The 10,509-nt window shown below is 49.9% G+C and overlaps 1 protein-coding gene across 1 annotated transcript in view; it reads left to right on the top strand.

Annotated features, from left to right (window-relative positions):
* The first annotated feature begins 3,268 nt into the window (after positions 1-3,268).
* The window catches only part of RASGEF1C (RasGEF domain family member 1C), a 69,917-nt gene continuing 62,676 nt past the window's right edge, over positions 3,269-10,509 (top strand). The window contains exon 1 of the mRNA XM_028528448.2: positions 3,269-3,373. The gene's annotated coding sequence lies outside the window, so the exon portion shown is untranslated. The remainder of the gene's footprint in view (positions 3,374-10,509) is intronic.

Genomic DNA, 10,509 nt, shown 5'->3' with positions numbered 1-10,509 from the left:
CAACTGTGGCATGTTAGTGTTTCCAAGCAGCCCTCATGCGAGTAAATGTACCCACATGACTTTGGAGAAACCTACTAAAGAGTCGACGTGCATGTGGGGGCACCTGCCTGTGTGTGTATGACATGACTAACGGCCCGTGGAGAGAAAGGCGGGGTGTGGTGGCAATCTGAATGCACCCCCAGAAACTGGAGGGTCAGGTGGATGGGGAAGAGCAAAGATCTAGGAGACGGGGTAGAATGCCACCACTGTTGAATGTGGACTCACAGAGAGTGTCACACCCAACTGGTAAATCCCTTCTGATCATACCCAGAACTAGAAGGGAAACTGCCTTTGTGCCTGGCCACAGAGGACCCTTCGTAAAGTCCAGTCACCAATGTGAAACTGTTTTTCTTTGACAATGCAATAAAGTCCATAACATTTGAAAAGATCTCACACAGTGGGACTAAGCAACACACTATGAGGAATCTGAGTGAAAGAAAGAGGCAGTCATAAGGAAAATTATGAAATTCCTGAAAACACATGATGTCAAAACTGCTGCATGTTAAATTTGGTAGGACCCAGCTAAGGCATAAACACACACAAAAAATAGGACAGCTTTTTAAAAGTGAGTCCAGTGTTCAGCTCAGGAGGCTGACATCAGAGCAAGAGCCAGCCCAAGACACAACAAAGAAGGGACAATAGAGAAAAGGACATGGACAAGGAAGGAGAAAATAGAGAAAAAAACAAGCAAAACCAAAAGACTAACAAGACACACAAACCTCTGGCAACACTGATCGAGAAACAGAATACGCATGTCACAGGCAAAGCAGGAAAGCAAAGAAACTGTGAGCAGAAAATGTGCAACATTCTAACTAATGAGATGATCTGCAAGCAGCAGATGAACGTTCTTACAAAGCCCTGACATTCTTCAGGAAGAAATGATGATATAGGCACATCGTGCATATGCACTTACTTAGTCCTCTCCACAGTTCTCCTGAGGCCGGTACCATCTCCCTGGGGGGCTGGGGACATGAGGCAGAAGAGAAGACAAGTGCCCACAGCCATGTGGGCAGAGGCAAGCCCTGAGGCCAGCTGGCCAGTGCCCAGCCCCATGCTCTGGGCTACTGAGTGTTCTGGGTGGCCTCCAGACAACCCGCAGGAACCCATGGCCATCGGAGAAAGGGTGGGGGTATTCAAAGTCCTCCTACCCCCAGACATTCTCTGGGGCACATCAATCTTATGAGTCAGTTTTTACTAAACTTTCAAGAAACAGACAAACCCCATCTCATCCAAGATTGTCAAATCTCAACCCAGTTTAGGAGGCTGCTACAATTTTTTTTTCCTTTTTAATTATCATCTGAGGACATGTTCACTGATTTTTAGATAGATAGCTAGAGAGGGAGGTGTGGGAGAGAAGCATCGATGGGAGAGAGAGACATTGACCTGCCACCTCTTGTACGCACCCGAACCAGGAATCAAACCTGCAACCCAGGTATGTAGGTGCGTGCCCTGACCAGGTGCCAAACTGACGACCTTTTGGGATATGGGACGAAGCTCCAGCTAACTGAGCCACGCAGCCAGGGCGAGGCTGCTGTAATTTTTATTCCAAAATTGGATAAAGACAGATGCTAACTGAATCCAATATTGTAAGGTTTATTCCAAAATGCAAGGATGACTCAACTGTTTCAATAAATAACCTTTTGGTTTTTTTTTTTAAATGCTCAGAAAACTCTGAATAGAAGAAACTTACTTTCAGGAATGGCGAGGATTATTCCAGGAAGAGCAGGAGGAGGCCACAAATGTCAGATGTCTCCAAGCTAGCGCCCGCTGGAGATCAGGCAGATCAGGGGAAGGTTGCTTTTTGTGTGTGCGTGTACATGCACACGTGTGCATGTGTGAGTCCACCTGGTACGCAGCTGACCTGGAGCCACTAGGGCTGTGGCTTCGTGCAGCAAGAGGGCACAGGGGCCCCTTCGCTGAGCCCCTGCTGAGTGGTGCTGGGCACCAGGGACACAGTGCATGTGGCACGTTGGCCTGCGGAGCCCCGGTCTAGGAACAGCCAGCAGCCTGGGGAGACCGTGCAAACCTGAATGTACTCTTGAGCAGGAGGACCCTGTTGGGACCCCTCAGCTGGGCTGTGATGCTTGCTGGCCACTCGCAGGCACCACCCCTGTCCTCTCTTTCTTTCACCCAACTGCAAGCCATTCCTTCACTTTCTACTGCCCCTGAGCGCTCCTGTGCCATAAATAAGATGCACGTGCCCACCTCTGGAGGCCTCCCTCTGTGGCTGTGACCAAGAATTTAATCTAGCTGAGCTGACAAGTAAGGACAAGAAGTTGCCTGGGTTAAGGTGGCTCTAACCCTGCAGACTTCATCCCCAGAAGGTGGGTCAGCTCTGTCCCTCCTCCCCTCACCCATCATCCCCCTGCCTGCACCCTGGTCCTCTCGCTGGGGGACAGTGGCTGGAGTGGCCAGAAAGGCCTCCTGGCTGATCCAGCTACCGCCAGCCCTCATCCCACCAGGGAAGGAGCCTCCTGGAACGCAGCTGTGACCACCATGTCTCACATACACCTGCATACTGCACACTGGTCACACACACCTTCACTTTTACATCATCAGGGTAGTGGGCCTCGCACTTAAGACATCTGGAACCTCATCCACACTCTGCTTTTCCTGCTGGTCGATTCTAAACAGTAGAGGGTTGTTGGTGGTGATGATGGTACCAATGCACAAGATGAAGATTCCCGGGCCCCACCTAGGCCCCTGACTCCGAGGTTGTCTCAGAGCCTCGACATCTGTACTGTAAACGAGCTCCCAGGGGAACTCGGTTCCTGGGCCTGCCCTCCCCCAACCCCCCAGGCCGGGCGCTGGGGTGGGGGCGGGGTCGTGGTCGTCCCTGCAAATCACAGTCGAATGACCATGTCAGGACGCGAGCCAAGAGGAACAGCCAGGGCCTAGCCCTGAGGAAAAAGGGTGGACCGGGTATTGAGGTGCCAGGGGGTTGCTGGGGAGGAGAGTCAGTGGGGGATTAGTGCGGGTGCAAAGTCAAGGAGGAGCCATGCTCAGGGCGCGGAGGTGGGAGGTGAGCCACAGCCGAAGGCCCTAAACACAGGAGGCTTGCCCTGGAGCAGAGGTGAGGCTGGTGGGCAGGGCCTCTGGGGCTCCCCAAGCTGCAGAAGGGGCGCGGGAAGGGCACCGCAGCCCCACCCGCCGGCGCGCCCCGCACCGCCCCCGCGTGCGGCCGCCAGGGGGCGCCGTGTCGCGCCGCTCGGCGGTCAGAGCCCAGCGGGCTGCGCCCGGGAGCCGCAGCGGCGGGTGGCCCGGGTTCCCTGGCAGCGGGAGCAGCGGGCGCTGCCCATGGGCCGGGCCCGGGGTCCGGGAGCGCCGGGAGCCGGTGAGTGGGGACGCGGCTGGGCGGGACGCGGGCGCTGCAGGCCGGGAGGGGCGGCGGCGGGTGTGGGCCGGGAGGTCGGGATGCCGCCGTGCGGGCGGCGAGCCCGGGGGCGCGCGGCCTGACTCCGGGCACAGGTGTGCGCGCGGCCGGTTTTGCGCGCGGTCGCCCGCCCGCGGGCCCGGGGTCGGCGGCGGGGGGCGGGGCTGCGCGGCGTGGGTGCGGGCGCAGGGAGCCTGGCGCCTGCGGCCCGGGACCGGCGGAGGACACACCCCCAGCCCCGCGGAGAGAGGACGCGCCCCTGGGCGCCAGGGGCGAGCGTCTTAGGAACTCGCGGGCAGGAAAAGCCAGCCTGGACCCAAGGCCTCCACCCTGCCCTAGGCCTCAGTTTCCCGGTCTCTGAAATGGGACCGGCCAGGCTGACCTGCCAGGTGCGTGTGAAGGAGGGGAACGGCTTTGTCCGGGCAGCCGGGGGGACAGGAGCTGCTGTCTCTGAAGCTGGAGCCGATGGAGGAAAGGACCGATTCTGCCATCAGAGCGCCTGGGGAGCCGGGGCCAGCTCGGGTTCTGGGCGTGTCCCCCACGCAGCCAGAGCGGGCGGGGTCGGAGACCCTGGTCCCCCTTCTCTCTGTCTGGGTGGGGACAGGGAAGCCCCGTCCCCGCCCCCTGCTCAGTGTTGGGGAGGCGTGCGCCGAAGGGGCAGGGCAGTTCGGGGTATGGAGAGCCTCACCCCCGCCCCCCTCCTCCTGGCCACGGTGAGGCAGGTGTTCTGCTGAGCTTCGGAAGCCAAGAAGTGCCCCGGGAGGGTTTACCTGCCTGGGAGGTGTGGTGCCCCCCACCCCTTACTGCGAAGTGACTGGGGCTTAGAGAGGTGACTGGACTTGTTCCAGGTCTCAGGACCAGGACGTGGCAAAGCCGTGGGGGGGTGGGGGGGGGCGGGTAGGGGGCTTTGCCTGGGGCAGAACTGGCGGCCGGAGAGGCCTGCAATTGGTCGCGAAGCCGCGGCTGTACGCGGGCTGCTGCCGGCCCTAGTACGGGCCCCAGTAGGTGCTGACAGGTGGGGATGGGGGGCGGGGCCGGGCCAGCGATCAGGGGAAAACCCGGGGTCATGGCAGAGGGTCAGTGCCAGGGAGAAAATAAAACGGTAATTGGGGTGGGGAGAGACTGGGGTGGGGCAGGACCTTAGCCTAACCCGGGAGGGTGGCCCTGAGCAGTAGTGACCCCGGATGCCAGGTGACTGGAAGGGCAGGGCTCGCTGGAAGGGTCTGAGGGAACCTCAGCTGCGTGGCCCGGATGCAGGCCGGGCTGCTGGGTGGGAAGAGCTGCGAAAGCCAGGGAGTGGAGCTGTGGGGTGTAGATTTCCTCGGGTGCCCTGCGAAGCCTTCGGAGGGGTTCGAATCTGAGAACTGAAAGGAAGCCCCTGCGGTGGGTGCAGGGGGAGGAGGGGAGCCTCCAACTGGCTGTCCCTATTTGGGGTCCACCCCAGGGGGCCTGCAGCCACAGGGCCCCCTCAGTCCTGGCAGGGCCTCCTGCAAGGGGTCCAGTGGCCAGAGGTGGTGGTCAGGGGAGCCCTGCCCCCCTTTCCCTGCACCCTCCTAGTGCCCAGCAGGGGAGGGAGAGCTTCTGTAGAGTTTGCAAAGTTGGGGTGCTGGGTGTTTGGGGCTGGCTGTTTTGGCTGGTCTGTGTCCTCTTGACGCATTCCCACCAGTCTTCCCCATCGCTCCAGCCCTCACTTGCACTTTGACCCCGACCTGGAGGCAGCCCTTCCTCAGAAGAGCCCCCACACCTGTCCGTGGGGTGGGACTCAGAAGCCAGGGTCTGTACCTTACATGTGCTTCTTGCCTTCTCAGTGGACCAAGGCCAGAAATCTTTTTTTTAATCAAAAGTTTAATACACCCATTTTCTTTATCCCACTGTAAGAACCTGGTTCGCCAAAACGTCAATGTATTTAATCATTTGCTTTGTCTTAGAATGCACCCAAAATGATTTCTGAATCTCTGCATCCAAATCAGCACCAACCAAACCTGACTAGATCAAGTTCAGGATTTCCTGGGGTAGTCGGCATAGTGTGTCACCAGCTCCGTATGCCATTAGCTTCCTCTGTTTCTCTTCGCACACAGTTTGGCTTTTCCCCCCTTTTATTTTTTTATTATAACTTCATTTGTTGAATAAAAGTTTCTGTCTCTTCCTCCTTGTTCCCACACTGTGGGTAACCATTTGAAATATGGTTTATCTTCCCTGGTTTTCTTTGCCAGACAAGCCATTTATTTGCACTATCATGAAAGGTAGCACACACATCTCCCTTGCACTTTGCTGTTTCCCCTTCAAACTCCCTTCATAGCGGCTCACAGGGCCTTTGCTCACGCCGCTGCTGTGCGGCTGTGGCGTGCAGGTTCGGCTTCTTCCAGGCCTTTGTTATTAAAAATCATAAAGCAATGGATAACCTTGCACACAGGTTGTTTGTATTTCTGGAAGTGTCTCTTTAATTCCTGAAAGTAGAAGTAAATACAGACTTATTTTGTTCACTGTTCCCAAGTTCCCTTGCCCCATATTCTATACTCCTACCAGGGTAAGGGCCAGTGCCTGCTTCCCTCCCTGCTGCCGCCTCTGAGAGCCAGAAAAGATCATCTCCACACATCTTTGTTTTAATATATTTTATTAGTTATGCTATTACAGTTGTTCCTTTTCTCCCCTTTATTCCCCTCTGCCCTGTACCCCCCCCCCCATCTTTTCCCACCTTGCTTCATGCCCATGGGTCATACATACAAGTTCTTTGGCTTCTCCATTTCCCATACTATTCTTAACCTTCCCTGTCTATTTTCTACCTACCATTTATACTTCCTATTCCCTGTACCTTTTCCCCCATTCTCCTCTCCCCCTCCCTGCTGATAACCCTCCATGTGATCTCCATTTCTGTGATTCTGTTCCTGTTCTAGTTGTTTGCTTAGCTCATTTTTGTTTTTGTTTTTTTTAGGTTCAGTTGTTGATAGTTGTGAATTTGTCATTTTGCTGTTCATATTTATGATCTTCTTCTTTTTCTCAGATAAGTCCCTTTAACATTTCATATAATACGGGCCTGATGATGATGAACTCCTTTAACTTGACTGTATCTGGGAAGCACGTTATCTGCCCTTCCATTCTAAATGATAACTTTACTGGATAGAGTTGTCTTGGATGTAGGTCCTTGGCTTTCATGACTTTGAATACTTCTTCCCAGCCCCTTCTTGCCTGTAAGGTCTCTTTTGAGAAATCAGCTGAGAGTCTTATGGGAACTCCTTTGTAGGTAACTGTCTCCTTTTCTCTTGCTGCTTTTAAGATTCTTTCCTTCTCTTTAATCTTGGGTGATGTGATTATGATGTGCCTTGGTGTGTTCCTCCTTGGGTCCAACTTCTTTGGGATTCTCTGAGCTTCCTGGACTTCATGGAAGTCTATTTCCTTTGCCAGATTGGGGAAGTTCTCCTTTATTGTTTTTTCAAACAAGTTTTCAATTTTTTACTCTTCTTCTTCTCCTTCTGGCACCCCTATAATTCAGATGTTGGAACGTTTAAAGTTGTTCTGGAGGTTCCTAAGCCTCTCCTCATTGTTTTGAATTCTTGTTTCTTCATTCTGTTCTGGTTGAATATTTATTCTTCTTTGTGCTCCAAACCATTGATTTGAGTCCTGGTTTCCTTCCCATCACTGTTGGTTCCCTGTACATTTTCCTTTATTTCACTTTGCATAGCCTTCACTTTTTCCTTTATTTTGTGACCATATTCAACCATTCTATGAGCATCCTGATTACCAGTGTTTTGAATTGTGCATCTGTTAGGTTGGCTGTCTCTTCATTGCTTAGTTGTAATTTTTTCTGGAGCTTTGATCTGTTCTTTCATTTGGGCCATTTTTGTTTTGTCTCAGCACACCTGTTACATAGTAAGGGGTGGATCCTTCGGTGTTCACCAGGGAAGGGCAACCTGCGTTGCTGCTGCATTGTGGTACTGTAGGTGGAAGAGGGTTCGAGAAGTAACAATGGCACTTGCTCCGCCCTCCACTGGCTCTCAGTCACTTCCCCTGCTTCCCACAAGCAAAGTGGGACCTTCTGGTGCTGATTCCTGGGTGGATGGGTTTGTGTACATTCTAGGACCCTGTGGGTCCCTCCAGTGAACTCCCCTGTAAGGCTGGGAGTCTCTCCTGGCTCCTCAACCCCCACAGGTGTTTTCAGTCAGAGGTATGAGGCTTTATTTCCCCGCTGAGACCCTGGGTTGTAGGTCTGTCTCACTCCCCAGTTGTTTCTCCCCGTTGATCTGCATGAATATGGGACCACGCAGTCCTCCAGCCACTGCCTCAGGGTGAGTCCTCTCCTCCTGGCTGCCTGTCTCCGCCTCTCCTGCTGGTCTGGGTGAGTGCTACTTCTTTAACTCCTTGGTTGTCAGATTTCCATACAGTTCAGTTTTGTCACTTCTGGTTGTTTTTTTGTTTTTAAATTGTTGTTGTCCTCCTTTTGGTTGAGCAAGGAGGCCCAGTGTGTCTACCTACACCTCCATCTTGGCCGGAAGTTCCACGCATCTTAATTTACATTTCTATCTTTGTTACTGAAACCAAACGTCTTTTCACAAGTTTATAAGGCATTTCGTTACCTTTTCTGTGAGTTTCCTATCCTTGTGCTTTGCCCATTTCCTACTGGAATTTTGGTCACTTTTTCACCTCGAATTTAAGTTTGTTTAAAATACATATTAGATTATTAGTGTTTTATCTTTGTTATATTGCAAATATTTCCCCCAGGGTTTTTTTTTCCACATTACATATGGTGGGTTTTGCCACTAAAAGCTTTCCATTTGTATGTAGTTGATTTAATCACACTCGTCTTTTATCATATCTAGATTTTTTGTTTCTATTGAATGTATCAGGGTGATACTAGCTAACAAAATATACAGGTTTCAATGCACAATTCCACAACATGTCTGTACACTGCAGTGTGCAGTCACCGCCCCAAATAAGGTCTCTTTCATCACCATTTATCCCCCTGTACCCTCCCCCCTCACCCAGCAGTCGGCACACTGCTGTCTGTGGCCGTTTTCTTTTTGGCTCAGTCTCTCCACTTCCCACCCTCAGCCCCTCACTGCCCCCCCCCCCGCCCCCGGCAGCTGTCAGCCTGCTCTCTGAGTGCCTCTCTACTTTCCTTGCTAGTTCAGTTTGTTCATTAGATTCCTCATATGAGTGAGATCATGTGGTATTTGTCTTTCCCTGACTGGCTTATTTCACTCAGCATAATGTTCTCCAGGCCCATCCATGCTGTTGAGAATGGTAAGATTTCCTTCTTTTTTAAAATGATATTTTATTGATTGTGCTATTACAGTTATCCAAACTTTTCCCTCTTTGCCCCCCTCCACTCAGCATCCCCCACTCCCCTAAGCAATCCCCCCACCATTGTTCATGTTCGTGGGCCATTCGTATAATTTCTCTGGCTACTCCATTTCCTGTACCGTACTTTACATCCCCATGACTAGTCTGTAACTACCTATTTGTACTTCTTGATCCCCTCACCTCTTCACCCATAACCCCCTCCCATTTGGCAACCATCAAAAAAGATTTCCTTCTTTTTTACGGCCGAGTAGAATTCAACTGTGTAGATGTCCCATAGTGGTTTTATCTACTCATCTACTGATGGGCACTTGGGCTGCTTCCATATCTTGGCAATTGTAAATAACCCTGCAGTGAACATGAAGATGCACATATTCTTTCAAATTGGTGTTTCAAGTTTCTTCAGATATATCCCCAGAAGTGGAATCACGGTTCAATTTTTAATTTTTTGAGGTATTTTCATACTACTTTTCATAGTGGATGCACCCATCTGCATTTCAACAAAGTGCACTAAGGCTTCCCTTCCTCCACATTCTCACCAGCACTTGTTGTTTGTTGATTTATTGATTTCAGCCATTCTGACAGGTGTGAGGTCAATAGCTCATTGTGGTTTTAATTTGCATCTCTCTGGTGACTAGTGATGTTGAGCATCTTTTCATGTCTATTGACCATCTGTATGCCCTCTTTGGAGAAGTGTCTATTCAGATCCTTGCCCACTTTTTAATTGAATTGTTTTTTGTTGTTGTTGTGTTTTATAAGTTTTTAATACATTTTGGGATATTAACTCCTTATCAGATGTATCATAGGGAAACATATTCTCTCATTCAGGGAGGGTTTTTTTTTCATTTTGTTTATGGTTTCTTTTGCTGTACAAAAACTTTTCAGTTTGACATAGTTCTATTTTTTTTTTCTTTTGTTTCCCTAGCTCAAGGAGATATATCAGAAAAAAACTGCCATGAGCAATGTCTGAGAATTTATTGCCTATGTTTTCTTTTAGGATTTTTGTGGTTTTGAGTCTAGAATTTAAGTTTTTAGTCCATTTTGAGTTTATTCTTATGTATGGTGTAAGAAGGTGGTCTAGTTTCATTTTTTGCATGTTATCTGTACAGTTTTCCCAACACCATTTATTGAATAGACTGTCTTTAGCCCATTGTATGTTTCTGCCTCCTTTGTGAAATATTAATTGACCATAAAGGCATGGTTTTATTTATGGGGTCTCTATTCTGTTCCATGGATCTATGTGTCTGTTTTTATGCCAGTACCAGGCTGTTTTGGTTACTGTGGCTTTGTACTATAGTTTGACATCAGGTAACATGATTCCCTCAACTTTGTTCTTCTTTCTCATGATTCCTGTGGCTGTTCAGAGTCTCTTGTGGGTCCATATATGTTTTTAGAATATTCATTCTTGATCTGTGAAATACACCATTGGAATCTGGATAGGAATTGTGTTGAATCTGTAGATTGCTCTGGGTAGTATGGACATTTTAATGATGTTAATTCTTCCTATCCATGAATATGATATATTTTTCCAGTTATTTCTATATTCTTCAGTTTCTTTCTTCAGTGTCTTATAATTTTCCAAGTCCAGGTCTTTTACACCCTTGATTAAATTTACTATTAAGTACCTTATGTTGTTTTTGCAGTGTAAATGGGATTGTTTTCTTATTTGCTCTTTCTGATAGTTCATTATTAGTGTATAAAAGTGCCACCAATTTCTGAATATTAACTTTGTATCCTGCTACTTTGCTGAATTCATTTATTAGATCTAGCAGCTTTTTTTAGACTCTTCAGGGTTTTCTATG

Source organism: Phyllostomus discolor, chromosome 13 (genome assembly GCF_004126475.2).
Source record: "Phyllostomus discolor isolate MPI-MPIP mPhyDis1 chromosome 13, mPhyDis1.pri.v3, whole genome shotgun sequence".
Lineage (NCBI taxonomy): Eukaryota > Metazoa > Chordata > Mammalia > Chiroptera > Phyllostomidae > Phyllostomus > Phyllostomus discolor.
This window is presented reverse-complemented; position numbering and strand designations above follow the sequence as displayed.